This window comes from Micrasema longulum, unplaced genomic scaffold (genome assembly GCF_059751315.1).
Source record: "Micrasema longulum isolate JH-2025_06_02 unplaced genomic scaffold, ASM5975131v1 h1tg000979l, whole genome shotgun sequence".
Lineage (NCBI taxonomy): Eukaryota > Metazoa > Arthropoda > Insecta > Trichoptera > Brachycentridae > Micrasema > Micrasema longulum.
Genome location: NW_028278169.1, coordinates 287,064 through 300,953, shown reverse-complemented (window position 1 = coordinate 300,953; position 13,890 = coordinate 287,064). Strand labels below are relative to the sequence as shown.

Here is a 13,890-nt window from a genome sequence, read left to right as displayed (position 1 = left end):
TATGATCTATACAGTTTTGGCACTAAATAAGACTATTAAATTTTTTCATTATTTATAAGACAATTTTACCGTTGTTTCATAATAATAATAAGTATATTATATTTATGTCCATTGGAAATCATTTGAATGATTCTTAGCATTAAAACTAATAACATATTTTACAATGCCAAAACAAAAGGGTGAGTCAATTGAACCCATTACGTAATTTAAGTTACAAAAACAGAACAAGCATTTTTGGTCAGAATAACATTTGCATGTGTTTTACAGGACATAAGGCACGTAAATCATGTAGGCGACGTTCAAAGGAGATATTAAAGTATCCTCATTCTACCACGTAGGCGTAGGTACATGCTAATCTGTAAAATTCATGATATCCTAAGTTATTTTAAGAATATGAATCAAAGAAAGTAATCCACGAATGGTATTTTTATTTACACAACGGTTGAACGGATAGCAGATAGCCAAGTCAAAATTAAACCAACCGAACCGTTTGAAATTAAATTAAGTGAGACGACCTCAAACCCCAGATGTTGAACTAAAACTAATGACAAAAACATCTTGTCATCTTCGTCTAAGTAAACGGCACTTACCGATTCTTAGACCAAGAGTCAATAACTTAAATAACAAAACCAGACTTTGGTGTTGAAACAACAATAGAAGCATCTTTTAGTTAATCGGTCGAGTGTCCGAAAGATATATGAAACCGGCAGCAAAAAAGCTGAGGGACAAAAGGGTAAGGCAGGTGTTAGAAAAAGGTAGGGTCTTTTATGAATTTACAACTTTTCTGGAAATCGACAGATTGTCTGCCAAAAAGTAATTTAATATAGGTACTGTGAAATTGACTGCCTCCTTGAGTTTAACAAGGAGTAAATCACATCCTCACGGACTAATAAAAGGCTTCCGGCGACCCCTACCGGCTCAATAAAGTTCTGTTTAACTACTCGTATGATCGTATGTTAAATAATTTAATCAGATAATGTATGTACTGTTCAGAAAACGTTTACAAAATATAATACAATATGTTCGTTGCACCGGAAACTATTTCAAATTTAATTTATTCTCTACTTTCTCTTGTTTCTTCCTCAAAATTTGTTTTTGTATTCGTGCATTTTTTCGTATTGACTATTTTTTACAAAAATAGCCACTTTAAAACTCACTAGCTAATTAATTTACCGATCAAAAATATAAATTTCTAATGCGTTTAGCGTAGCGCTGCAAAGTGCAAAAAACATTTATTTACCGAGGAATTAGGTGTTGAGAAAACTGTTATTTGCTTTGAGTGTGATATGAAGGAATTGTGAAATAAAAAAACGATTTACATATGAACCTAAGTGTATGAAATCAATTGCATATTTACTGTTCATAATTCAAGTAGAATAAATTATTGTTTAGTAAGCGAACAAAATTACATTACATATTTTGAAATTCAAGATGGCCTTCAAAACCAAGATAGCAAAAAGTAATCTTTTACGCTTCACTTATTTTATCTTTCGCTTCTTAATTATTCTCTTCCTAGAAACATCTGGTGCCATTACGTATAGACCAGGTATAATTACCGCGAGTATTACAGGTGTAATTTTTCAATTTGCAAATCACCCCATCAAACGCAGTGTGCACGGTAATGGTCAACAGCATAGTAGCTGAGTGGTAACGGGATCCGAAGGCTGACCGACAGCCCGTCTGTTCGAGTCTCAGCCCGTCAAAATCATATTACAGAAAATAAGTTTCCCTCTCAAAATTACCACCGAAACATAAGCAATGAATGGATTCTTTGGCTGGGTTAATTTTATGAATCGGAAAAGAAATAAAACAAAGACATATGTGTGTACCTAAATATGATCAACGTAATGGAGTTTTGGGTAAGCTTGAGTTTTTTAATAAAAGGTTTAAAAAAACATGAAAAAACATTGTAGAGATGTAAGAATAGCATCTTTGCGGCAAAGACGATACAAGCGTATTTCACGACACTGCTATTTTTAAAATGATAACTTGTTTGATAAAAATCCAGTTACTCGCCAGACCAATAATTATTGCAGTGCGTTTTACGATTTGATTGGTTCATAAACATCAATGATCATCAATCATCACTCACAGCAATATATTACATATAATAACGTCATCGCATCATGTAATGTCTCCATGTATAAACTATCTGCTATCTTATGTGTACAAATGCGAAACGGGAGAAAAATGTGAAAGATTTTTCCGGAATTAAAAACCGGCCTTTCTGGCTTGCAAGTCCATCTAAGACTCATGTGTAATAGAGAAATGTCGTCAGCTTAGATGACTTCTATACTAGTATGTATCATTACCATGTTCTTCTGACTTTCTATGTGAGAATAGCACTTTATACGAACTACACTAAAACCGCAGAATAAATCAGTCCATGTTAATAATTGTTTATAATATCATGTAGTCGGCAAGGTTAGGTAGGGACTCCGGTTTTAAAATTGTATTTAAAAAAATGGGCTTTGTAATTCAATTCGATATTTGTGATCTTACCGGGAATCGATCCCGAAGTTCTCGTGCGAGATGCCATTATTGCAGAGGATTGCACTGCGGGGTGCCCTTCTGTATAAATTATCCCCTTTCTTTTCGTAAATCAACAAAATATCAACGTAATAATGACCATTTGAATTTGTAAAAATGTAAAGTCAAATATGGGGGCAAAGAATTAAGAATAGTCCAGAAGAAGCGTAGAATCATGTTTGAATACATTGGACTGTGTCCAATAATTCCCCCACTATGTCTCACTTTTTCTGCGCGCAATTTTAATGCCGCCGCGTAATGTTGCACGATGGGAAAAACATATAATTATAGCACAAATGTAAGGTAAAAAAAAAGCGATCTGTAAATTTCTCTAAAATTTTTTTGTGCACGCGGAAATATTGATTGACACAACAGAGTAGATAAGTAAAGGGTCATTTAAGAGTAATTGAATTAATGAACTTTAAACTTAAAATATAAAACAAATTTTATTTTACATAAAACTGATTTTTTTATATCATGTTAAATAATATTTGATGTTTTAAAGATAATGTCGGTCAAATTTCCACGATAGACTTGTTTAATCCGAGATCCAATTTTCATTAGTTCTCTCATTAGATGAGCAACGGTAAAAACATTTACTACCCTGGCAACACTAACGAAATGTTCATTTTGTTTCTTCGACAATCTGACAGATGGAAAAATAATTCAATTTTTAAGTAATGCATTTGTTCCATACACATTCATTACTATTTACACATGAAATGTGATGGCATCCTGGTTCTTTAAGATCCTAGCAGTATTTCTACACTTAAAAAGGACACAACACGGCATAGTTGAATTCAAATCAGGAGTTGCGTACTGAGCGACGTCTACAAAGAAACTAATGGGTCAAAACGTAAACCTACTTATTTATGAGTAGTTTAGTCGCCTTCTGTTTGATGTGCGTATGCTGTTTCTGGACTATTCTTAATTCTATGTATGGGGGGGTATTAGAAGCAAACTTTTCATTGAAGGAGTTTCTGAGATATTTGCGAAAAACTTTGATAAAAGAATTGTGAGGTTTCTAATTATTCTTCACCAACTCAATGGAGAATGCTCAAAGTTTGCGGTATAATTGAAATCTGTTTTTGCAAAATTTATATACGGTTTTTGAATTACGCTATTATTTAAGTGGGTAGGTTTTTATGTATAGTTTATTTTGGTATCAATAAGTAATTTTCCGTTTTTGGTGGAGATTTCTAGGACCCTCATACATATATATTATATTATGAATAAGAATCAAAAAATTTTAAAATTAGTTAATTTAATTTTTACTTAAATTAGTTTGTAAAAGACAAAAAAAAAATCGAATGACTTGAAAATTTGTATTTTAACTCCCTATTTTGTTGCTTTGTTATTTATTGAATTATAGTTTTGTAGATATTCTCCTTATCTGCACCAAGTAGTGCATAGAGCATTTTAGTATTAGGTAGGTACATTATTATTCGTTTTTTTTCTATAACAACAGGCCTGGAGGCCTAATTACGGTGGTGAATTACATCACAGAACACCCAGACTTTTAAAATCTCATTTAATTTTCGTGTTCAGAACCTTCCGTGTGTGAGTCAAGCGTCTTAACCACTGCACCATAACAACAAACAAGTGTTACGCTTAAATTCTAGTCCAAGGAAGCAATCAAATATAATAGTGAATAATCACATGTGTTTCACGTGGAAAAAACCAAATCTTTATTCTCTTGCATGGTAGCATAATGTCTCTTGCATGATATTATTTTAAATATCGCTAACACCATCGCTTATCTTTGGCTAGTTTTATAGATGAAATATAAGATTCGACGACTCTGACTGCCTGTCAAAATAATGGGAGCAAACAAAGATTGTATAAAATGTTTATGATTAATTATAAATATCTTGCCGATTCCAACATCATTTCTAATACCCAAGATTACTAATTAATGCACCGAATCATTAAAATATGTAAAAGTAAATACGAGTACATATAGGTATACCTACATTATTATGTTAATAAGTTAAGTGACGTAAATTACCTGTTTATTACCGTAACAATAAACATTATAAATAGGTAGATAAAATTTAAATAGATTTTTTCAATGAAAATAATCTTAAGGTTTTATAAGAAATAAATTTACCAAACAATATTTTGAGTTTATCCAAATTTTTGTAGACAAGAACTGGATTCAGCCCCCTTGGAAGTAATTATTATTGTTAAATGGCCACCTTAACCAGCCAATGACAGGTCATAAGCCCTGTAAACGCATAGACGTATATAATCCCTTCTATAAGGATTTCTTCATCTCTGTTGTATTATATAAGTGTTAATAACTCCCAATAGGGTCGAATCCAGTTCTTGTCTACAAAAATTTTAAAAACTTAATATATTGTTGATAAAACCGGTTGGTCCGAGAAGAAGTATAAAAGTATTTTTAGGCGTTGCCTAGTTTGTAAGTGAAATAATTCGTTTAGAATCTCATCGGAATCTCATGAATAAACAATTGAAGAAATATAGATGTTTAAACATAGGCAGAATGATGAATGTTACACAGCGTGTAAAGTGGCCACTTGAACCAGACAATGACAGACCGTAAGCCCTGTAAATGCTATGACTTCTATATTTCCTTCTATAAGATGTTATTTATCTTTGTTGTAATATTAAATATAAATATAGTTTACGTTGTTATTTTTTCAGCATATTTTTTGTTTCAAAAATTTGAAGTTGTAAATTTTCCAGAATTTCAACGTTTTACAATGTTATGAAATGCCTGCCCAAAATTACTAGTTTTTTTATTGAAATTCCGAATTTTCTATTTTATCTTTAAAATCATTGCATTGAATCTGAGAAAAAATGAATACTCACAAAAATTATCAATTTTAGTCCCACAACACGAATTTTTCATACTTCTATTATAATTAATAGTGACCGACCGAAGTTTCGGTTACGGCTAGTTTTGGCCACGAATTGGCCGAAACTTGGGCTCAGTCGAAACCTGTGGTCGGGATGTGTCGTTCGGCTGTACTCGGGTGCACCTTAAGACTCGTGACTCGGCCGAGTGACCTGTGACCTTAAGTTTGTTTCGGCTTTCGGCCGATGAGTGTCGTTAGTTGTCACGTTCAACTCATGCCTTTTATTTTATTGTGTATTTTATTAAACACCTATTTTTATGAACTCGTAAGTTTTAGCGCTAAAAACGCCTAATTAGGGGCGTTTTGAAGTATCTGAACTAATTTAAATAAGTTTCGATTTCGGCCAAAACTAGAACAGAAGCCGAAATTTGGTTTCGGTTTAGGCTGAAAAGTTCAAAATTGGATTCTGATTCAAGCGAGCATTATTTTATTTTGTTTGATTTAGAGATTTTTTTCTTTCTGTGTCCATGCGAATAAAGAATATATTTTTGTATGTGGAATTAAACCGAGAACCCTAAACGAGTCTTTTCGACTAGATGGCGGCTCTCAATTAAAAATCGTGAATAAGGAAATCGAGTGGAGATAAATCCGCGTCGTTGTGTTGTGGCTAACGCGTTCGCCTATCATTCTTGAGGTCCTGGGTTCGATTTCTGACAAAGTAGACGTGAAGTTTTTTTTTTTTTTTAATAGTAAAAATAAATATTTTATGATTTACATAAATATTACATTTTAAGGGGCCATTTCCAACGAGTTGTAAATAACCCACTATTAGGAAATGGAAATAAAGTTTGAGTAGAGTGGGATTCGAACCACGATTATTGTAGAGGTTGTTTATTTTCATGAAACTGATGATTAGCTGCATTTGTCTTTAAAATGCGGAACCTTTTGCACCACCGGGTGCGGAAATAGAAATAATCATGATTTGCACATACACATGTATTTACAGCATGTCTTAGATACAGTAATATTTCATTTTATTTTAAGTCTGGCCTTGAAGTCGATAAGAACATTAAACAAAATAAACATGATTTATTTATTAAAGCTTGTGTAATATTTCAATATTTGCAGACGATCATTTCAGTCATTCAAACAAAACGAATCTAAAACAACCGATCGAGATCATTTGAAATTTAACGAATGGCGATTGTATAAATGAGCGCAATGATGATTGACAGACGCAGTTACACATCCATTAACCCGCAGACCTTTAAAACATTTAGAGTGTACAGATTAAAAAATATTCAAAATTTGTATCGCAAAGGCCAAAACTACAAAAGAAATTTAAATTAATATCCACTAAGAACTAACATTTTCACCAGCTAAAAACACCACAAATCATTTAAAAACAATCGGTCACTGAAGTTAACGGATCGATTATGTCAAAGACAGCGAGACATAACCTCAAAAAGTCGTATTTTGTCACTGAACAAAGAGAACTTCGCGCGACTTTCTACTGTTTTTTATTATGCTAGCCTCCCGCGGCGGACAAAATATGCGCACGACCGCAACGCTCCGCGGTGAAGCCGATACTGGAAAAACCGCTGTGTAAAATCTGTGAGCAACTTTTTGAGAAGGCTTTGCTTCGACAGACGAACAGACCCAGTGCTCGACAATGCTACAGCTGATTGCAGAATCGACAGGGCCGCATTGAGATATTTAAAATAAAAAACAAATAAAGTCCATTCAAATCCGTAATAAATTTTGCTTATGTCTTCGAAACAAATATATCATTTAAACGAGCGAGCTTACACAAACCAAAAATGTATATTTACTTGGTTCACCGACAAGCACTAAGACATTCATCATCATCGTCATCATTCCCATTTCAACAGACAGTGGTGCATAGGGCACTGCATTATCACTCCAATTGCAGTGTATCAAATTATTTTTTTTACATGTAATTTTTTTAATTATCAGTCTTACGTTTCAGGTGTCAGTCCAAGAACATTAAAATACTGCAGTAACCACCTCTAAAACCACGTTTTTTCACCTCCATCCTGCCAGAAATCGAACCCGGGACCTCAAGAATTGTAGACGAACGTGTTAACCACTACATAACGAGGTGGACTAATCTATGGATTTCCTTTTGCAGGATTTTTAGATGAGTGTAATAAATGACAAATAACCATTATTTTACCATGCCGTGTGGATTTGGACGATAGGTGTAAAATATATCGTTATCTGTGGAATAGGACGTGGCTAGTTTGTTTAGGAAATTCTAATAATGAACAGACTTTAGAGATATTATTCGGCACTGGCTAGTATAGTTGCTCATATGGACAAATACCATTATATGATTATCAATCACGAAGTTAGCTACATATTACAGCAATACAACGGGCCGTAGGTCAATAGTACTCAGATCAAGAATTGCAAGCGCAAACCGAAACCGTCCGTTGTTAAACTAAAAACCAATCCACAATATTTGGAACGCTTTTGTTCCATGCAATAGAGCAGCAGTTCCTAAAACCTAAAAGGTCGCAGGGATTCCAAAAGTTAGGACGTATTGTCGTAGAAAACGGTCAGTCGTCGCAAGGACGCCGGTGCTTTAATCTGTAAATAATTTCACCTTTGAAATAAAGTCTATCTTTTCAAGTCGAACATTACAACATGCAAACAATAAGGTGTCATAGGTCTTAAAATTAACGTTTTTGTAAATTTGCTTTTTTAGTGTCGAGATGGGGTACCGCAAAAAAGGTAGAACAATATAAGGGTTCCATAGCCAAAAAAAAGTGGGAACCGCTACGAAGAGCTAAAGGGCTTTTCTTTAAGCGGGAGCGAAATATTTATGACACTGAGGAACAGACAGTAGATTTTTTAGCACCTGTTCGAGTACGCCCCTGTCTAAGGAGACTTACTTAAGTAATTACAGAAGCGATTGGTCAGACTTGACATGACTACACGAGACAAGATTGTGGCTGTAGCTAATGCGTCCGATGTAGGTATTATTATTTCCGTCGTTTTCACACTTCCAGGCCAGAGTGCATTCATCAACAGTCATAGAGTTGTCCCGAGACGGATTCCTTTATGTCCAGGTACTTAGCACTCGCAGGTGTAAGAGATCTAGTGAAAAAACTTCGAGTGAGAACAAAAACGCCTTCTTTTATGTAGAGCTTTGAGGAGTAAGCCGCTCCGGAGAGGAAGTGTATAATGGAGTCGTAAATAACAGGTACATTTTTGTGATTTATGACTGGTCCTGACCGCGAGATCGAGCCTAAACCATCTCACCCTATACTTTAATGAAGATAGTAAGTGAAAAAACAAATCCGTTACAACTGTAAATAAATGGTTTAAACTCATAATCACATATATCGTCGCCGTTCAGGCAAAAGTCACTAACCCAAAAAAACGCATTTTTGAGAAATCGCAATTTGAAAGTTTGGTTACCAAGAAAAAATCTGATTTTTATGTTTTGGATGTTTATGTTCACAACATAATTCATTTGCTTCTTTTTATTAATTTATTTTATTTTTTATGGTTCACGAACAATAAACAATACGTACGACATTGGTATAATAATCACATTTTGTTATGTTTATATATTGTTCATCAATGATTAATTAATAAATGATCGTTGTTGATGTTTTCCATCCGATACATTAAAAAATATCTGGAAGGTTTTTAATGAGACAAGGTAGCTATAACTTGGTTAAGTGACTTTTGAGTGTTTACAATCTGAACAATGCAAGATATAAGAGTTAGAGAAAGGAAGAAAATATTCGAAATAATTATTGCAATGTTGGGGTTGAAAATTCATTTTAATTTAAAGAATTATTTTTTTTACGTAGGTAATAATAGGTAATATGTGTCCCATTTTAAAAAACAAATCATTCAGATTGACGCAACATTGTAACATAATTTTACGCTTCTAATGGCAAATTTAACTAAAAACTGTCATTTTTAGGGTTTGTGGCATTTGGCTAAACCGCGATGATATTATATATATTTTTTTCGACGGGGGTGCTATTCTGAACCGCTCTCGCGGCACGTGAAAACATTAAGACATTAAACGAAAGTAGTCAAATTAAACCCGTATTTTGTGAAAAAATTAAGTGTTTTTATTTCAAATTGCGTTAATTAAACAAAATAATAAAAAATTAGCATCTTCAAAAAAAAACCTCTTCTTCCATAAAAACAACATAAATTTACTAAACACATCAAAGGGAAAAACATCATAAGCCTTTTTAGTATTAAAGTCTTTCTGATATTTTTTTTTATTTCAATTTGTTAAAATACCAAAGTTTATTTCTCTAAATCTTCATTTTTAATGGTATAATTGTCATTGATATATTTCTAATTAATATGCATGCATCTACTTTCTATAATGTTGTATCCTAATTCATCACAGGATTTTTGGTATCATGGGAAGGGATACGTTACTATTTCATGTAAGAGAAAATATTTTATTTTATTTATTACAAATGTACGTATGTATTCTGTTATATGTACTTTTGTAGTAAATACATAAATAATCAAATAACAATTATCGGTTGAGTAGAACAAACAACGTTAAAATCAAAACATCATTTAATAATAATTAATTAATTTTAACTTTTGATTTAAAATTTTAATCCTCAATTTTGATTTCTAATTTTAACTTTAAATTTCAACTCTTAATTTTAACTTTCTTATATGTGCATCTACTACCTGCATCAATTATTGTAGGTTGTGATTTTTTACTAAGAAATATAAATGTTCATGGAAACAGAGAGAGAGGGGAGGAAAGTATAGTTAGAACTATGCAATGTCTTCCTTTTATGTACTTTTTATTTAATATTTATACTTTTAAATATTTTTACATTTTTATATTTTTTTTAGAATTTAATTACTTTTTCCCCTCTCCTCCTGCACTCATGATAAATTCATGTAAAATCTGTAATAGGTCTTATTTTTTAAAATTGTTATTTTGTACCTTGTATTTATATATAAAGACTGTATGATTTCCTTAATTAATTAAAAATTAAATATAGGAGTTCCGACATAATATATAGAACAATGAATGTTACTCATAGTGCATAAAATAAATACTTAAACCAACCAACGACGCGTTGTAAGCACTGTAAATGCCCATTCCTTCATATACCTTCTCGAAGAGGTTTCTATCACTGTTCTTAATATTTTTTTCAAAAATGTGTAAATGTTATTAGTCAAATTATAATGATCGAATGAGGAAGTTCAGTGCTACGGAAAATTGGGTATAAAAAATGTTTTCGTACACCTGGTAAAAAAATAGAGCATTTAATTGTACGGCGAGTTTCTCGAAAATGTATGAATAAAAAACTACTTTGAACTACGTCACAAATTCTTCCGAATCAAACAATGATGGAGTGTTGTGATTGATATCCGGTTTCAGAATCTAATCAGAACAATTTACCGACGACAACTAGTGACGTCACGGGAATTTCAAAATTATACAATTTCAAAAAATCATAGCAATGATAATACGATTCATAAAAATAAAATTAAAATATTTGTCTAAGTTTGATATCGTATTCACAAATAAAAAATATAAAAAACGATGGAACTTCCTCATTAATTTATAATGCAGTTTTACATACGTAACTTTTCAAACGCAGGATTATAGAAGAAAAAAACATCTGCAAATTGAATTTGTAATGTAAGTGATGTATCCGTCAGAGTCGTAAATTAAATAGAAATGTTTAAATACGTAATAAAAATATACAAAAAAATATTTGACGTGTTTTATCATTCACTGAAAAAGCAAATACCCGCTTCAAGCACTATCCGTGAGCATGACGCAATGCAAGGCGCTATTTTTATACAAAAAAGCGGTTAATCTTGCGAATCGTCAACTGCTTGTACAAGTATAGACGGGGTCTTCGTTCAAGGCACAGGTAAGGAATGCGGTAGTGCATTGTCAAAGTCGCGAATCTGCATTCGTACCAGTTTTTAGTTAAACATACGACGAAAGTTTATTATAACGGAACAAACACTATCCAAACAGCGAATTTGTAACAGGACCGAGATCTGACCACCTACCATTTCCCCAATCTGACAAAATACTTATAAATGCAACGCAAACTTCGCGAATATTCCTTTCGAAACTTTTGCATTGAATACATTTTTACCTTAAATTTATTTCAACAGAGGGGGAAAACATTTTTGAGAAGGAAATATGAAAGTCTAGGCGTTTACAGGGCTTATGACCTGTCATTGGCTGGTTTAAGTGGCCGTAAAATAAATTTAAATATGAATAATTCCCTAGGAAGGAAATCCAGCCAGTCTGCAAGCATTTGGACATACTCAAACATTGTTGACATTTTTATCTGTTCACCTAATTCAGTGAATGCGGTAAATTCGCATTTCCAGTGTTTCTGACTGAATGTTATTTTTAACATGGTTTTTTTTATTATTTATCATTTTCTTTTTTATTTAAAAAAATACTATGAAAAGTTTTTTTTAACGTGACAGATATATTTATTCAATAGTTTAAAATTTATAAAATAAAACAAATATATTAAAAATACATTTGAACCCCCATACAAAAACTCCACAAAAAATACAAATAATGCATTTCCAACAAATTTTTCAATGCCAAAATAAAAAATGTGATAAACGTAAAGTCAAATATGAAATAATGAAATTTTTAAATAATATTTAACTATATAAAGCTAGCTTATCAACAATATAAATACATTTATGACACCAATTCTAAACTCCAAACCTCGATATCTCTTATTAACGATATTGAGGTTTGAGTAAAGCTAGGGTTTCCTAGGACAGCGGTGCCCGTATTTTAACGGCCAAAGTGAACGGTAATGCAGTGGACAGCCGTCGTAAAGGTGACTAGAGTGTGGTTTTCTAGGAAAACGGTGTTATCAACACCATTTAACACCGTTTTCCTAGAAAACCACTCTCTAATCACCTTTACGACGGCTGTCCACTGCATCACCGTTCACTACGGCCGTTGAAATACGGGCACCGCTGTCCTAGGAAACCCTAGCTTAAATCAATAAAACACATTGCCGCATTCTTTCCGTACGCCCTGAACATAAACCCCGACTATACCTGTACATATTACGTATGGTGCGAGTTTTTCTCGTCAAACGGATGTTTACTTACATTAAAAAAACTACAAAATCGTATCAGTAGTAAATATATAATATAATTTTTAAAGACTGTTGTTTATGTTCTGTTAATCTACAGAACCATTTAACTGTCATCATCATATTTTGAGTTTGTCCAAATGTTTGTAGACAAAAGCCTGGACTAACAATTATAGGTAATTAACAAATTACAACAGGGATAGATCCCTGCTGTAATTTGTTAATCTAAGTAACTCCCTAGTGAGCGAAATCCAGTCTTTTGTCTACAAACATTTGGAAAAACTCAAAATATTGTAGTAAAACTAATTGAATAGTTGTAATTCTTTTATCATCATTATTTTCCTATCCCCGCATAGTGGTGCAGAAGCCACTGCCTTGTTACTCAAGTAAGCGAATTTATATCGTTTTTGTTACATATAAGGAAAGGTGATCAGTCTTACACTTCAGGTGTCAGTCCAGGAACAATGTAATATTGCGGTGTATAACTATTGACATAAAACTAATATAATTGTTTCACGTCCATTCTGCCTGCGATCTTCTAAGTAATTAATCAAATACTTAATACTTATTTACCAGTGGCGACTGTGGCGAGCCGTAATTTATTTTATAAGTAATCTATAAAAAATGATCATTAATTTGTTCCTACATAATATGTAAGTAATATAATTATAAATGACATTTTTTTATGTGTTTCTGTAAAAATCTACTCAAACAAAAATTATAATTAACCACGCGATAAACGTAGCTTCGTTTTACACTATTTAATTACAATACTTGTACAAAAGTTTATTAACAAATACCACCATGACATTCAGCAGTAACTGTCAACACTGAGCACTGGCCGATTTCTTTTAAAATGAATAATGGTAAAAACGGACACTGCGAACGCCACATGTCCTATGTGATACATAATATGTCAACGGTATCCTATCAAAAAAAATACTCCTTCAGAAATAATGTTCGAAATAATCCTTTTTTGTATGGAGAAATAAGCTGAGGGAATCGGCTAGTTTCATTGTTCACTCAAAACGGGCAGGGCGCAGGGCGCACTTCATTCTTTTAAAGAGAGATATAAACGGTGGTGGTGATTTATAATAAATTACAATTATGTTATTTATTTTCGTCTAAACATATCTTTATATATATAACTCTTCTGTACGTGTGATGTCACTGAACTTTTCCTCAACGGCTTAACCGATTTACGTGCGGTTTTCAGTGAAATGTAGATCTTTGCGCTGTGCGTGTTTGTAGATATTCAAATCTTCAATCAATTATGTGGAAAAAAGTAAGAAGCACAAATTTTATTTTATCGACCTACGAGGGTTGCATTCGACGTGAACGCATATACATGCATGAAATGGAAGGATGTTGTTTTTATGTGTTTAAAAAAGTTTGTTTTTGTTGAATATTTA

At 32.6% G+C, this 13,890-nt stretch overlaps 1 protein-coding gene across 2 annotated transcripts in view; it reads right to left on the bottom strand.

Annotated features, from left to right (window-relative positions):
• for (cGMP-dependent protein kinase for) overlaps nt 1-13,890 on the bottom strand; it is a 328,386-nt gene that overhangs the window by 115,268 nt on the left and 199,228 nt on the right. Inside the window, exon 1 of one of the 2 annotated variants that reach the window (XM_088232396.1) lies at nt 6,720-6,998. The exons of the other annotated variant lie outside the window; for it this stretch is intronic. The gene's annotated coding sequence lies outside the window, so the exon portion shown is untranslated. Of the gene's footprint in view, nt 1-6,719; nt 6,999-13,890 lie in introns of those variants that run through there. 2 annotated transcript variants of the gene reach the window in all.